Here is a 17,630-nt window from a genome sequence, read left to right on the forward strand (position 1 = left end):
ATGGGTATGATATAGGCCTAGCCTACATGCTTTAACGAAATACGTTGTCAATGGTTATTTGAGCAAGCTAGCCATGGTCTAGCTAATTTATCCTGGCTGTAGATAAAGCAGGATAGGCTGTTTTCCCAATATGTTAGCAATTAATAAATAAATGCTGAGATGTTTGGCGATTTTATTGACATTTGAAAGAACAGTGTGCTAGATGGACCACAAGGACCAGTGTGTGAACAGTATGATGATGATCTGACAGCTGTGCTCAGCATACAGTCAGTCAGCTGTTTGCTGATTTTAAGTCTTTCAGCAGTGTGTGCACAACTCTCGTTGTTGACAGCTCCGCCCATGTCTCAGTTAGCCGCCGCATAGCCGGCTCGCGTGCTCACTGCAGTCGCCCCGGGAATATGTGTACCCTCAGGGGAGGACAATTGGCAGCGTAAATCACCTCGGCGATTAGCCGGCTATCACCCAGCTAGCAATTACACGCGGGCCGCTTCCGTAAAACCTCCGGCGCTGTCGGCTGAGTTGCGGCATCGGCGCCCAGCTAGAAATTAGGAGCGGGCCGCTTCCGTAAAACCTGCGGCGCTGTCGGCAGAGACGCGTCCTCGGCTGAGTAGTGGCAACCACAATTGACCCTTCCAGAGCCACGCCCTAAAACCGCCACAGGCCAATCGTGGCAACCCGTAACTAGGCAAGCAAGGCCTGGCAAGCTTTCGAGTTTTTGCCACGTTAACCTATGGAGACTGCATAGCCTGTGGGCCATTAAGGGCATTTATTTGGATGTGTGGTGCCCCCAAACACGTGAAATCACGGTGAAATAACATGTTGAACTATAAAGACATGATATAGTTTGAAATACGTATTTTTCTAACTTTAAATTTTGCATATTGCGTGATATTTCCATAACCGCGAGATACGTTTCACGATGGCGGCAAAAAGTTCTTAACAGACATTCAACGAGACGTATGTATAGCCCGTCAGCAATTCTGTCTAAAATAATACCTAGTTGAAGTACCAATCATGTTATGTTGTCAAATATTGACGTTATGGAAGTATAGCTTAAAACGTTATGCTAGTTTTGTCCCCCGCCCGTTTCATTCGTACTAGCCTGGAGGAACCATCAAAAACAACGCGTACCTTCGACTTTTGCTTAAATAACTCATGAACGGTTTTGTTCAGAGCTGAAAATGCAACTGTAGTTGACAGAGGACAGATGTAGCTCGCTAGTGACCAAATATGAGCTTTCAGTGTGGTGCGATGTCTTTGTAAATTACATTTGTTTAAAAAATCCCGTGTCTCCTCCATTGTAATAGACGGGCAAGGTGCGAAAGTTTGACAGGCGTAGCAACAGTAACTATGGAGGGCGGGACTTCTGGAAGGGTCAATTGGGCCAGGTCATTTTGCCACCTGCAGGCCGCTGCTCGACAGCTGTTAACTGGGCGCTCGGCTCAGACCCTTTTTACCAGTATGAAGCCGATTTCAACGGCTACTGCAGCAATCGTCAAGCACGCAGTCAGCTCAAGTCATCACTGGAGTGTGCATAACTTTGGATGAGAGAAGACGCCTGACTTCTGCTGATTCTGCGAAATACGGTGAACTTGAGGTAAGTCTTGTTTTAACATTCCCTATAAAGCATCAAAAATTGAGTTCCCTTAACATTTTACAAACTACTACATTCGTGTTATTACTAATGACATGTTGACCCACTTTGTCCGCGAAGTTCCTTCGTCCTATCCCTCCAGATGAAACGAAAAGAACGAATTCAGAAATGTAATTCAATTAACAATCAGACAACAACCGAAAATTCTTAATCATGCCGGATTAAAGTATAGGCTATAAAGGTGGGGATCAATAAGGTGTAACGATAGCGGTTTAGCTCAAAGGTAAACATTGGCTAAGGGGCTAACTAGCTGGGGTGTTAGCTCATATTTCTTTGCAGCTTGGATGCATATGGGTTATTTACGAGCTCAGTCTTCGACTTGTGGAAGAAAATGAATTGGAACAAAACTAGGCTACTGACTTATTTCATTTTTATTCTGAAAACTGGTGTCTCGTGTCTCTTTCTCATACTTTTGTACTGGTCCAGTAGCTAGCATATTACGGTTACAGAGACGTGCTACACTGAATCAACTAGCTAACATGCTGCCGTCTTTTTTTTTCTCAGATGCAGTCCGCCGGAATTCCCTGACTAAAGACTCCACAGAAAAGCTCTTCAGCACCAGGTGGATATAGCTGACCTCCGACAGAGATGGTGAAGCCAGAGCAAACCGGTAGACATCGTAGATAAGTTTCAAACTCAAATGCAGTGGACTAGTTAAATGTTTCAAAGTATTTGAACTGTTGGTTTTACATGAATGCTGTGATATAGTCCAATAAAAATGCTTTAAACTTGAAAACTGTCTATGATTTATATGCAGATTAGGCATATCTTGTAGACCTGCTTAGCAATTCTAGTATTAACTTGACACGAATGGAAATCAATAAAACCCAGACAATGAACTGGACGGGGGGCTTTACATCGGGGTTCCACAATAGGGCCTCATTACAGCCGAGCGCTCGGAGAGCAATCGGACCTAGATTCATGCCGAGGATTGGCCGAGTGTTTTCGCCTTAATCGGGCCGCGTTACAGCCGAGCGCTCGCAGAGCAATCGGTCCTAGATTCATGCCGAGGATTGGCCGAGTGTTTTCGTTTTAATCGGGCCGCGTTCGGCCCGCACAATTTTTGCTGCCTGGGTCAGTGAGTACAATCGGGACTAGCCGGCTAAAAGCCCGTGCATCGCCGGCTATCTGTGCAGTCAGTAAACGGCTACAGATTGACAGAGACAGTGCCGAAACGGAGTGGCGTAGTCGCCAGCTTAGCCTACCCGTGACAACAACACAACAAACAAATTCACAAAATAACAAGACACAGACAAAAGATGCCAGACGGAGTGGCGTAATCGCCAGCGTACCCGTGACACCAAGACATACAACACAGACAAACAAATAAACAAATGACAAATGAATAATAGAACAAACAAAACAGAAAAGTCCACGTTAAAGGGATAGTTCGGGTTTTAAGACACGAAGTTATATGGGTTCCCTGTCAGCAACGTTGTGCATCAGCACTGACTTACCCCCCGACAGCGTCCTGTGAGCCGAGATCCAGCCGGTTTTTGATCGTTTTTGATGCCGGACTATTTTCTTCAGCAAGTTTTTGGGGTCACGAAAGTAAAGTGTTTTTCTTCTCAAAACCATATGCGTTCAACAGAGTGATATATTTGCACCACAAAAACGTTGTCCAGCTGTCAGTAGCGCGCAGTGATAGGAATCGCGAAAAATAAGTAAGTGATAACGAGGTTTGAATTTTTCCTGGACAACGTTTTTGTGGTGCAAATATATCACTCTTTTGAACGCATATGGTTTTGAGAAGAAAAACACTTTACTTTCGTGACCCCAGAAACATGCCGGACTACTTTCTTCAGCTTCAAAAAACGGCTGGATCTCGGCTCACAGGACGCTGTTGCGGGGTAAGTCAGTGCTGATGCACAACGTTGCTGACGGGGAACCCATATAACTTCGTGTCTTAAAACCCGAACTATCCCTTTAACTTAATCCAACCGATCGCATCCATTAGGCCGCGCTGACGATTTGAAATAGTCCAGCCAGCAGCAGAAGTTCTTCGGCCTTGGAACCACAGTCCAGCAACACCAGCAGCACCAGTCACAGGTGCCTCATCGATCGCAGACGGCAAGAGAACAGCTGACCCCCCCAGCACACAACGTCATTTCAACGTTGATATTTGGGCTAAATCCCGTCGGTCCGTCATGGCCCTGATTTCAACCAAAATTAGACGTAGAATAATGGTCTTGTTTTGGCCGGCCCATTTTGGTCTAAGGAAAGACGTCTTTAGCACGTCCTTTTTCAGACCACATATCAACTAATTAAATCCTGATGTAAATTATCAGTTATAGTCTACCTAGGACTACATTATCGTTCCTGTCGACCATCTTTCCCCCCCGGGGATTGCCCAAATCCGCCGCGAACTCTACGGGCGCCCGGCGCCGCCATCTTGGCTGCAGTTAACTGCGTGTGTGACTTTTGTTTGTTTACTCATGGCAACAGTTGATATGGACGGACAACTCTGTTTTTAGCCTTCTCCCCTCTGAAAAAAAAATCAGAGGAAAAATTCAGATGGAAAAAAATCAGTCATTGAAATAATGAGTAATTAAAATTCTGATAAAAAAAAAAATCACATAAATGTTCACGTAAAGGAGACAGGAGTGAACTCTGCGCATGTACAAGAGGAACGGAGGCGGGAAGCCGTAGCCGAGCCCATTTCGAACTTTGTTTGAAACACACAGTCAGTTGAAGCCGTTGAAGAACAGCGTGAAGATGGAACCTGCTACTGAGGTAAGTGAGTTTATGCCTATGATTTAGGAAGTAGAAATGTAACATTTTGATCGAGAATCAGTTTTGCCAAAACGAGACGAATGCTCTGAACACCATCAACAGTGCTATCAGAGATGATTAAAGCGGACAGCGGAGTAATCGAGGATCTGTATGTTACCATGCTAACTTAACCTGTCCTGGGCTAGTTTTACTTGAGTGGAGAAATTCTTCTGTGTTAATTCACTCTACCGCTGATAATGTAGTCGGACTTGAAACCCGTTTGTAATTGCTGTTAGGTCCCGTTATCTCTATGAAAGGAAAGTATTTTCTGTCTGATCTATTCAACACAATTTAGGGCCGTTTGTGGTCAATATATATATCTATGGTTTGTGGTAACGTAGGAAGTTAGGAACCTGATTGCAACACGCATGATTTCGTGGACCTGCTTAGAACGTTCACAAAGGTAGCGCGAAAATTTGAATTTTTTTCGCGGCTAGATCTACCCGTCCCGAAGAGTCCTTTGTAACCATGGATATCTCTCCACCGTCCTGCTAGATACACTAGACTAGAGTAGACAAGCAGCGCGCTGTTATCCACTTCATTTTTGTTGTAGCATTTTGGTAGCAACAACTTGTACTTGTTGCCAACAGGACTATTTTAAATACCAGAATCGCTATTAGGCCCACTCTCCATTTATTGTTTATGGTTCATAGCAAGCAGTCATCATTACCAGACGTGGAGAACCTGTTGACCAGTTGTGCAGCATGTTAATAGTGTTATTGTTGTTGTTGTTATTATTATTATTATTATTATGAATAATAATGATAGTAATATCTATCTATTTATTGACTGTCATTTGGCACAGAGTAGTAACAGAGTGGTCAACATTGTCGAGGCTCAGATGCCCAGGTTGTGCAATATGTTGGTATTTTAAAGTGAAAGGTAGGGGAAACTAGTTGTGTGTTTATGTGATTGTATTGTAGCGCCGAAGCTATGTACCCCCTTGTTGGACTATCCCCTGTGGTCCCTTGTGTCCCCTGGTTTCCTGGTCTGTGTGTGTGTCTCCCTCTTCCTCCTGTGTTATAGACTGTGTCAATAAGTTCTGATGGGTTTGTGTTTAATGATTATTTTTGGAAATTGGTTATGTAAGAAGTGACACTTCCAGCGTGTTTTTACTAGACGCTGCTTTTGAGGTCTGGGATTCCTGTCATTTTTCTGTGTAACTGTTGCTTTTTCTAAAGCCTTTGCTCATTTGTCTTCTCAGCACATCAACTCTTAAGTGTGTCCCTGGAAGATCTACCATCAACTTCCAGAACTGCAACTGCTAGTACTGTCAGATGGTGAATGCTACTCAGGGTAAAAAAAAAAACTTTACGTAAAACCATTTTCATCTATTATTTCAAGTTCTGTCTCAAAATGTGTTTGAAGCCATTATTCTAAGCTAAAGTAACTGCTGGATGACTTTGAAGAATCTGAACAGTGTACGGTTCACTATGTACTGAATTTTATTATTTCTAAGTGTTGTAGCAAGCAAAGTTGTTTTATTCTAACTTTGCTTTTTTGTCTTTTTTTTTTTGAAACAGCAAACACCATTGTTACACCACTTTGAAGGAGAGCCTGGTCATTTGGTCCCCTCAGCTTCTCCCTTTCTCAGTGATATGTTCATTGTGGCTGGGAGAATTGTGGGGCACTCTTTCCTTCATGGAGGACCCTGCTTGTCTGGACTCTGTGATGTGGTTGTCCATACTGCTTCGTGGGAGCCCAGACACGGCTACAGTAAACCTGGAGGACTGTGCAGACCTGGACATTAGAGAAACAATCAGGCTTGTATGTTTACATAGAAAATACTAATGTTTGATGTTATGTTGTGTTTTTATTTTGTTTTGTTGTTGTTTGTGTGTTGCCCCCAAAAGACTGGGTCTTTTATTTTATAATGATTTTAGAAAAACTGAGGAGTCAACTGGTGGACCCACTATTATGATTCTATAAACTTTTAACACACTGTCTAACCATTATGTATCTCTTTCATGCTCTCCATCTTCAAGCTGGAGGTGGAATCAAACCTATCAGCTGAAGAAATGGGAAGGGTACAGAACGTGGCCTCTTCCTGGGACCTCCCTCCGCTAACCACAACCAACAGGGCCCTTAATGCTGTGAGTGAAATACATTTATATTTCCCTATGCTTTCGTGTGCTATACATTTTCCTCCCCCCCCCCCCCCCCCCGCATTTGGTAATTTAGTCAATCAGCAGACGCTTCTATCCAAAACAACCTAAAACTACACTTTGGAGGTGTGTTTTTTTATGTCGGTCTGGTTTGACTTGATGTAGCCGTTTTAAGACGACTGCAGACGTGATTATTTCTGAGATTCTGATAAGTTTTCAACCATGACGTATGCACAATAAATTCCAGTTTTGAAAACATATCAGAATCTCAGAAATAATCACGTCGTGACGCCTTCTAAATGCGGCCGCGCTGTCAGCTGTTCATTCACGACAGCGGAAGAGAAAAGTACCTGTTAGCATGCTAAATTCGACATCCAAACGTAACGAGGAGACTCGCGCGAGCTAAACTGCTATTAATTCTGCTTAACATGCTGCGCAAATGTGTTCAAAACGGCTGCTGTACGGTCCTAAAATGTACACCGTACTGCTGCATTCAAGTTAACTCTGCTAACATCTCACAACGTAGCCTACATTAGGGAGACTAAACTAAGTTATGCATTCGAGCTGTATCTCCAAGCGTTAGAATAGTGTCAACCAGGGGGTCAAGGCTGTGTTGATTAGCTTCGGCAAGTTAGCAAGCGCCATTTTCAATTATGGCGCCTCATGGAGCATTTAGAACCAGCTCCGTGCACGAAAATCCGTGTTGGGCACGAGCTCTCATGCGCGTACATGTTGGTGGACGGGTACCTACAGCCAATCATTACTCCGTGCGACACTCCACTGGACTCAGGTGTGCGTTCCCGAGCAACTTTTTCTGCTTGTTGTTACGCTGCAAGCAAGGTATGTGCATTATCGCCACCCTCTGAATTGGAGGATGACTCTCTTTTTACAGAATGTCCAATAAAGATCAATGTAGGTCAATGCGTCATTTCCAGCTTTTGATCTTTGCGCATGGTCAGAGCCGACTGGCGCTGGATCGGAGCTCCAGTGTTCAATATGGCGTTGACGAAAATTGGCCGGATTTACTAGCCTAGCATCGGCCATTCATTTGTATGGAGGGCGGGACTTAGTCACGCTCTCCAGTTATATATAATACCTCCATGAGTGTCAACGAAGAGACTCTTGTGTGGGGGCGGATCTGTGGGGGAAATCAATGTGAATTGGAATTGTACATTGTAATTGATAACACCTGCGTGTTCAGGGCTGCCCGCGGTGAAGCCAGAGAGGGTTAGGAGACGCTAGCTAAGGCCGGGGATGTAGGAGTGAGGACTGATTGTCGCTTCCCAGTCAGGGGGTTTTCCTCGTAAGCTGCTGTGGAGGCAGCGTTGGATCGGGTACTTCACCGGCCAGCGGGCCGGTCAGCGGGCCGGTCAGCGGTTGAGACCACACAAGAGTCTCTTCGTTACACTATTCTAACGCTTAGAGATACGGCTCGAATGCATAACTTAGTTTAGTCTCCCTAATGTGGGCTACGTTGTGAGACGTTAGCAAAAGTTCACTTGAATGCCGCCGTTTTGAACACATTTGCGCCGCATGTTAAGCAGAATTAATAGCAGTTTAGCTCGCCGTATGTGGCAACAACAATCCTTCAACAATCGTTAATGTTTTGTTAAATGCACATGCAGAGGCAGTGGTTTCATTCGGGCAAAGAAAAAGCTGCGTGCGCGCAGCTCAATGAAAGTGATTCAATTGATAACATGATTTAAAAATAATTTCAATCGTACAACATAGAACATTATTTCGTGGCGGCCCGCCACAGATTACTCAATGTATGGGAAACACTGTTAATGAAAATGTTTCCTGTCATTTCAGCTGCGGTGAAAAATGGAGCAACAAGGCTGACATCGGGAGAGCTGAGGCAGATCATCTTAAACATGATGCACCTGGACGGTCCGGTGGCGGAGACTTCAAGAATTAAATAAAATTACAATGAAATGGATAACGTTTGTTTGACTGTTTGTTTACGCCTAGCTTGCTATTGTAATGTAGGCCTATTAGATTATGTATTTATCATCTAGATGGTTAAGTTGGTAAATGAAAATGCTTAATGCACATTTTAAAAGCCTATAGTAGGATAATATAGGCTTATTTTAACAGCAATAGTATGGGTAATGGTAAAGTTAGTAAGTGCTTAATGCACATTATTTAAAAGCCTATAACCCAGCAAACAATTAACGTTCTGCTAACTTTCACTAACGTTAGCTTTTGGTTCCCCTATGGTTCGTTTTTCAGCAACCTACTAATAACGTTTAGAGAACGTTATCTCCAGGTTGTCAAAACAAATAACGTTCCCCTAACGTTTTTACAACTAAAGAAAAAAACGTTATATTCTGGTTGAATCCCAGCAAGCAAATAACGTTAGCCGCTGGTTCTCCTGTGGTTAGTTTATCAGTAACCTTCTAATACCCTGGAGAGAACGTTAGCTCCAGGTTATCAAAGTTTCCCGAACGTTATTACAACTAAAGAAAAAAACGTTATATTCTGGTTGCATTTCTCTTTTCACACAACGTTGCTAGTTGTTTTTAGGTATCTTATTTGTATAACCATATCGGTATTCCCTGGTTATGCGTGGGGTTGATTGATGAAAATCGCCCCAGAGTTTCTATGAGTTTCCAATTGAACACGGCCAGCAGCCACACTGCAAAGTCGGAATAATTTGTTGCAAAATCGACATATAGCTCTATTCTATTCTCCCCCCCTCTGTTGGATTGATATTCGGCCGACCAGCCAGCCCGTCAGCTAAAGGGGCCAGCGAAGCTAGGTTGAGAAACTTCCATCTCGGGTCCGTGAGTTCTGGGGTGTTGGTGTTTAAGCAGACTCAACCTCGCTAACTTTAAGACATTTGGATAACACAGAGATAAAGTTACTCACGTAGGCTGGCTGTATGGTATCGATCACATTCTTCACATCTCCATGCACTTGTTCCATTAAGTCCAACAGGCTTTAAAAAAACACTGTATAGGGTAAACCGGGTGGAAGAGCTAGCTAGCCATAGTCCCAGGCAGGCACACAACGACTTCATGCTAACTAATCTGACGAATAGTTTTGGATTAATCCATAATCGATTAGAGTGGCACCTGAAATGCATTCATGTTTTTAAAGCTTTATTTGTTATGCAAATATGATGATGAGGACTCTCATGAGGACTCAATGAATTCTTTCTCAAACGAGACTGCATCTTAAACAGCACAATGTTCCCGGGGGAGAATTGTTTTATATTAACACGTCCAAGTTATAGCCTATGTTACTGTGCTGTTCACTCAGCCTATCCCACAATTCCCAGTCCCAATTTAAAACAAAATAAACCAAAATCCATCATAATTCTGAACCGAGGACTTTTAATGGCATACGATGCAATAAAAACAGCCTGTTTTGAATGTTGAAACAGTGTGTTAGGCTAGCGCCTGCTCTGCTTATGTTTTGATCTGACTAATCGTTTATTATAGGAAAAGACACCGTAGACAAGAAAGTATTAGACCTAACCGCATTTAAATACTTAGCTGACACTTGCTCATGATAACAAGCCGAATTCGTCGCAGTTCAGCAAGCAGCTAATGGTAAGTGAATTGTCATGCGTGTATAATGTCATTGCCTTAGTCATCAGAGACGTTCGCTCTCCCAGGTTGCAGATAGGCTGTCGCCGCAGATGGCAAGTGTACAGCGGAGCCATGCCTCGATGTCACTATAATTCTACATATTTTTTCCCCCTTTACACTTTGTTGCTGGGAGGTTAGGGGAACGTTAATGCAACCAAATATAGTAAAGTTCCCTAAAGGGTAGGAGAACGTTCTGCTAACCAAAATAAACAACCAGAAAAAAACGTAGTATTTTCGTCAAGAAAACTTTCCTGGGGAACCTTGTGGCAACTTTCGCAACTTTCAGGCAACGTTTTCCTAACCAGGAAAAAAACGTTCTAAAAACGTTCTCCTAACCAGAAATTGTTAGCTGGGAATAGGATAATATAGGCTTATAAATTAATATATAACAGCAAAATTCTGGTTGAAAATAGATCCATGGCAGCACCTAAACAAGACGTGGTTTCAACCAAATTTAAACGTTGAAAAGGCGTCTTTCCATAGACGTCTTTTCAACGACCATGAAAAGACGACATCTAACCTTTCACTTTTAAACCAAACTGGGCCGTTGTTTCGACGACTTGACAAGACGTCTTTTCAACGACTTTTCAACGTGATTTTGCTGGGGGGGGAGATCCGGAAAAATAGTGCAGGTCGAGCGCAGAGCACAGACGCCACTTCTTAAAAGAACACTTCACCGTTTGTTCATATTAAACTACGTTATTCCCCTAATTAAGACGAGTTGATACCTCTTAAGTTTCAATGCATGTGTGGCAAAGTGGATGGTTTGCATAAATTGACACATGACGACTACGCCATCTGAGGCCCTTCCCCTCAGAATATGAGTTCGAGACTGGTTAATGACTTAAGCTAACGGGCAACACAGGCTCGGGGTCACAGAAAACCAGAGAGGCGTGTGTCCAAAAATAAACTCTTATTTATTCACATTAAAAACATAAAGAGTGAGTTCTCTCCAGTGTGGGTTCGCTAAAGTCCATTATAGCACTCTCCAGTGTGGGTTCGCTAAAGTCAGTAGTGTACTCTCCAGTGTGGGTTCGCTAACAGCAGCAGTAGTAGCCTACTCTCCAGAGTGGGTTCGCTAAAGTCAGTAGAGGTGACTATTCCGGGAATGAGACACTCGTGAATAAAAGAGCACATCAAATGCACGCAGTTGTCACGGCAAACAGTGTAAATCACCACAATCACTACACGCAGGGGATGGTGACAATCATGACACGCAGTGTAACAGGCTAAGAAATAGCCTCCCCAACCGAACTGAGTTCGTTGTCACTCCGGAAGCAAACAGCAGCACACCTGTCGTCACTTCAGTTAATCAATTAGGCTGACTTCGTGGTGGTTAAACACAGCCGATTCCACAAACGGAATGAAACGAACAAAACAAACACAAAACAAGGCAAGACAAAACAGCATGCAGCGTTCGAACTGGAACCAAGATGCCTTGATGTTGCCGCTCCCTGTTACGCCCGAGATCTGCTACACAAATAACATACAATTAAACTCACGCAAGTTTACATATTAATTTAAAAACGGTTAACATGACCTACCGCTCAGATGTGGTCAGCCATAAGGCCCATGTTCAGCGACTAGCTGCACTCCTAAAACCCCTATGTTTGAGTTAGCCCACTGAGTAATACAAACGTAGCCAACTACAAACACAATAGGCCTACCACAATCACCTACCGAGAAGTCGGCGGCCATAGACAACTGTCCAGAGGAGATGCCAATACAGCAGGGAGACGGTGAAGGCTGGAGTCAGGTAAACTACCAACGTTGTGTAGCTACGACGTGGTCAGCCTTCAGAATAAAAGCTAGAACTTTAAATAGCCGCTCCCACGTACCAGAGAATGTCTAATAAGGGGAGAAGGACCACTAGCGAAATACTTCCGCATGGTACTGCAACTAGAGGGCGATCGCGAGCAAGTGATGAATGAATGGGTGGCAATGGAGCTGAACCCCCCAGTACCACATTTGTCTTTATATAATTTTTTCTCCTGAAATTGCATTAATGCATGCGATGCAGGATAACTTGACTTGACAATTAGCTGACCAATGCAATTTTCTATATGTGTTGTTATTCCTAAAAACCCTTTCAAAGTTTTCATGTCACGTGACACAAGCGAACCACTTTACGGCCATAGACCTAAAAGAAGGTTCAGCTTCACGACGGTCGTAATCGGTCGCGATTGTCGCGAGCATCGATGAGCTAAATGCTAGCATGTTACAGGGAAAACGGCCCGTCCTATGAAAAGCAGAAAGGACATGAGTGACTTTTTATTTCATTTCCAGTGGAAAACCCATACTCAGGTAGCTACTACGACAATGTACATTAAGAAATGAAGTTGTCAACTGTGAAAAAAACGAGTTCTAGCCGCTTAGCCCCATAGACCACAATTCATTTATCACTTGCTCGGCAACGCCCCTAGCGGAATTTCAACAGATTGCAGGAACAATCCGGTACAATGGAGTTAATAGGAAGTGGACCGGCTCTCCCTAAAGGGGCTCTGCACGTACTGATTGGGGCACTGCCGAGCTAACTAAGGGGCGTGGACCTAGTCCTGCTACACATGCACTCACTGGCTCTGGCGTGCAACTTTGATAGCATTTAGCTAGCCCAATGCATTCATTAGGATCCAAACAGAGATGAAGTTAAAAGCGACCAAACACCTCCATGTTTTCCCTATTAAAATACAGTTACACGAGTAGTCACACGACCAAGTATGGCGAGACAAAATAAAACGTGGTGCATTTCTAAGCAGGTAAGAGGGATAACTATATTGTGTGGCACAGTAATATCCTCACTCTTGCACTTTCAGTCTCACTTTGGAGTGAGGATATTACTGCACAGAGTCTATGGGTGCCTCTCATCATGCCTCCTCGATCCTCGATGCTCGATCCTCGAGGGGCGTTCCCACTGATCTATAACTAACACTGGATAGACTATCCCATTGTTTCCCCCCCATCATTCTTTATGTAGATCAGTGAGGATCGAGGAGCGAGGGAGGACGTATAAACGCTGCATGAGACGCACCCTAAGTGCTCCCAATATTATTCCACCACACAATATAGTCCAACAATACTCAATGCTAAATAGTGCATTATTCAGTCTCTGCTCTATTTCTATGGAAGTTGCAAGAATCCACGTTGTTCTATTAAATGCCGTTAAATAATTAAATAGCCTTTCAGACAATGTATGTGTCAACCACAACAGACAACGCGCTAGGTGGCGCTATGGAGTCCCTGAGCCACACCCTAGGCAAGAGCTCAGTTGCTTAGTAGCGTTACCAATTCCACAAATAGCTACCAAATTTCAAGAGTTTTAGAGCATGCCAAGTTGGTGAAAAAGGCAAAACGTCATCGCAAAGAAAATCTGAGCAAAAACAATAGGGCCTTGCACCTACGGTGCAGCCGCTGCTTCAGCGGCCGCACCTCGGTGCTTGGGCCCTAACTAACACTGATCAAGAGCAACTTAATGAAAGCAACATTTTCTCCTTTAAATCTTCATTTAGTTTCATGTCAACCTTATCACATGTGTTGGACTGAATTATGTTTTTTGTTGGTTTTGATTCTTTCAGCTGTGCAGTGTGGAGGGAGTGTGACATACTCCACCACTAGAGTCTGTGGTCTTAAAGGGACATCAGTGACCCTGCCCTGCAAATATACATATTCCCTGATTGGTCACTATGTTAGAGGAGAGTGGCATGAAGAGAAGAGTGGGAGAGTCATAGTGCATAACCCTTTAAATTATGACTGCGGTCTGAGAATAGATAAACTGTCGGATTATCACTCTGGTGTTTATCAGTATCGGTTTTACACATTCCTACACCAGAGCTGGATAACAGGCACAACTGGTATTGAACTTTCAATCACAGGTAATGTACAACTGAGTTAACATTATAAGGAAGATCTGACTCATTAGTTTATTTTGTAAGGGCATACATCTTAATGACTTCCAACCTGTCCTCTCAGACGTGCAGGTGAAAAAGGGGGCTGTTGTAGGGAATCCGAGTCAGACTAAAGTGACCTGCAGCACCTCCTGCAGTTTTGGCCTTGACCTTAAGTATGTCTGGTACAAGGACAGACAGCTTCTAGAGGGCAGAAACACAGTATCTATTGTACTAGACTCAACCAAACCCTCTGAGAAGGGAAGCTACTCCTGTGCTGTGAGAGGTTATCATGAGGGTCACCGCTCCCCTACAGTGTGTGAGTACGAATACATTTCTTAAATCAGCTGATTCATTCATTTCTCAACTCATTTTATGTATTATTATAATATATAAATTTCAGTTAATCAACGTACTGTAGTATTCCAACAAAAGTTCTGCAACTCAATATATTGCCATAAATCTGTTCAATTCTATGGGGTCTGTTAATTATCTTGGTATAGTTGACATGGCATGTTTTTTTCACCGTCACAGAAGATAAAAAATAATTTATTTATTTTCATCATTTAAAATACTCTAAATTGTTCAACATTTTCTTGTTTTACATGAATTTGTTGTTTTAATACCTGAGATATTTATCGTTTTTTTAGAACTTTGAGCCAAACCTTAAAATTGTCCTATGGTGTGATAGACAACATCATTATTCTGACTGTCTTTATGCAATAACTATCTTTGTCCTTCGGTGTGACATTTTGTCCTATGGTGTGACAAACATAAAGCAACAGAAAAACATCCTTAATTTCAAAATATGTTTTTTTCCAAAAGTCGGGTTTGGCATTAGGGGAGCTCCAATAATATCTCCTCTTAGATAGGTACAATTTCAAACAGTTTTGTAAGGTTGGCGGGGAAAAAAATTATCGACATTCATAGGAAAAAGTTAATTAAACTCATCTATTCATGGTGAAAGTAATTCTTTTTTCTAGTACTTTTATGTGAAATAAATATAATTTTAAGAAAATCATGAATTAATGTGTTTCAAGTGTTTTTTTTTAATGTTATTCAATATAATTTATTCATACTTTTTAAATGTCTCACCATAGGACACACTCACGGTGCAGTTAAGTGAAAATGTGGAAAAAAATATGTGAGGTCATTGACAAAATGAGTGACCACTATTATTTTCTGAAATTACAGTTTCCTTACTACATAAATATAGTATTTTTTTCTGAAAAAGTGATGTTTTCTTGGCCAGATGTCAGCTACCCATATACATTTTTGGCATGTATAACTACTTTCAATGTTAATGTGCAAACATGAATTTGCATATTACTGAATTCCTTTAGGCATTATAATGTAGCAAGAGTTATATTGATGGCCATCTACAAAGATAAATTTGTGCACCTATTAAGTGCTTTTTCAAACGTTGTTAAACATGTAGGTGTTCTGGAACAGTGTTGGAGTGTGAGCTACTCCTCTACACAAGTCTGTGGTCTTAAAGGGGCATCAGTGACCCTGCCCTGCACATATGAGTATCCATGGGAAGACAAGTGCACAAGAGGAGAGTGGTATGAAGAGCAGAGAGGGAGAGTCAGAGAACATAGCAACTCTAAATATCCTGACTGCAGCCTGCACATAGACAACCTTTCAGATGATCACACTGGTGTTTACCAGTTTCACTTTCAGACCAACCGACACAGCAGCTGGATAAATGCCAGTTCTGGTGTTACACTCTCAGTCACAGGTAGTGATTAACAAATTATTATTTTTTGGGGGAATAATATTCAAAGTTGCATCAAAAATGGTTTCTAACCCTCCTCTCAGATCTGCAGGTGAAGGTGGAGGCTGTTGTAGGGAATCAGAATCAGACTAAAGTGACCTGCAGCACCTCCTGCAGCCTGGGCCTTGACCTTCAGTATGTCTGGTACAAGGACAGACATACTCTACAAAACAAAACCACGGTATCTATTGTACTAGACTCAACCAAACCCTCTGAGAAGGGAAGCTACTCCTGTGCTGTGAGAGGTTATAATGAGGGTCACCGCTCCCCTACAGTGTGTGAGTACGAATACATTTCTTAAATCAGCAGATACTGTACATGAATTTGGCAAGTCATATATTATATTATTATTATATACTGTATGTATTTCAGTTCATCAACATAGTACTCCAACAAGTGGTTCCACAGCTCAATAATATATTGCCATAAATCTGTTCAATTCTATGGGGTCTATTAATTATCTTGGCATATATATTTGGCCTGTATAACTACTTTCAATGTTAATGTGCAAACTTAAATCTGCATAATATTGAATTCCTTTAGGCATTATAATGTAGCAAGAGTTGGCCATCTACAAAGATACATTTCTGCACCTATTAGTCAAGTACTTTTTCAAACGTTGTTATAGGTATTCTGGAACAGTGTTGGAGTGTGAGCTACTCCTCTAGACGAGTCTGTGGTCTTAAAGGGGCATCAGTGGTCCTGCCCTGCACATATCAGTATCCATGGGAAGACACGTATCAGAGAGGAGAGTGGCGTGAAGAGCAGAGAGGGAGAGTCAGAGAACACAACAACTCTAACTATCCTGACTGCAGCCTGAACATAGACAACCTCTCAGATAATCACACTGGTGTTTACCAGTTTCATTTTCAGATCAACCAACACAGCAGCTGGATAAATGCCAGTTCTGGTGTTACACTCTCAGTCACAGGTAGTGATTAACAAATTATTATTTTTTGGGGGAATAATATTCAAAGTTGCATCAAAAATGATTTCTAACCCTCCTCTCAGACGTGCTGGTGAAAAAGGAGGCTGTTGTAGGGAATCCGAATCAGACTAAATTGACCTGCAGCACCTCCTGCAGTTTGGGCCCTGACCTTAAGTATGTCTGGTACAAGGACAGACAGACTCTAGAAGGCAGAAGCACAGTATCTATTGTACTAGACTCAACCAGACCCTCTGAGAAGGGATGCTACTCCTGTGCTGTGAGTGGTCATGAGAGTCAACGCTCCCCTACAGTGTGTGAGTACAAATATATTTCTTAAATCAGGAGATACATGAATTTCTCAACTCATTAACATCTTCAGTTCATCAACGCAGTAGCCTATTCCAAGAATTGGTTCAGCAGCTCAACGTAATTGCCATAAATCTGTTCAATTCTATGGGGTCTATTAATTATCTACTGTATATGTTTGGCCTATATAATTACTTGCAATGTTAATGTGCAAACATATGCATATTACTGAATTCCTTTAGGCATTATAATGTAGCAAGAGTCACATTGATGGGCATCTACAAAGATACATTTGTGCACCTATTAATTAAATACTTTTTCAAACGTTGTTATAGCTGTTCTGGAACAGTGTTGGAGTGTGAGCTACTCCTCTACAAGGGTCTGTGGTCTTAAAGGGACATCAGTGGTCCTGCCCTGCAAATATCAGTATCCATGGGAAGACACATACAGAGGAGGAGAGTGGTATGAAGAGCAGAGAGGGAGAGTCAGAGAACACAATAACTCTAACTATCCTGACTGCAGCCTGAACATAGACAACCTTTCAGATAATCACACTAGTGTTTACCAGTTTCACTTTCAGACCAACCGACACAGCAGCTGGAAAACTGCCG

General features: G+C 42.5%; 1 long non-coding RNA gene across 1 annotated transcript; it reads left to right on the forward strand.

Annotated features, from left to right (window-relative positions):
* Positions 1-4,070: 4,070 nt before the first annotated feature.
* LOC134092097 (uncharacterized) lies at positions 4,071-8,466 on the forward strand. Its single transcript, XR_009940163.1, has 5 exons — positions 4,071-4,387; positions 5,631-5,722; positions 5,950-6,193; positions 6,412-6,519; positions 8,344-8,466. It is a non-coding gene; the product is annotated as an uncharacterized LOC134092097 (long non-coding RNA).
* Positions 8,467-17,630: the final 9,164 nt, after the last annotated feature.

This window comes from Sardina pilchardus, chromosome 1, assembly GCF_963854185.1.
Source record: "Sardina pilchardus chromosome 1, fSarPil1.1, whole genome shotgun sequence".
Classification (NCBI taxonomy): Eukaryota; Metazoa; Chordata; class Actinopteri; order Clupeiformes; family Clupeidae; genus Sardina; species Sardina pilchardus.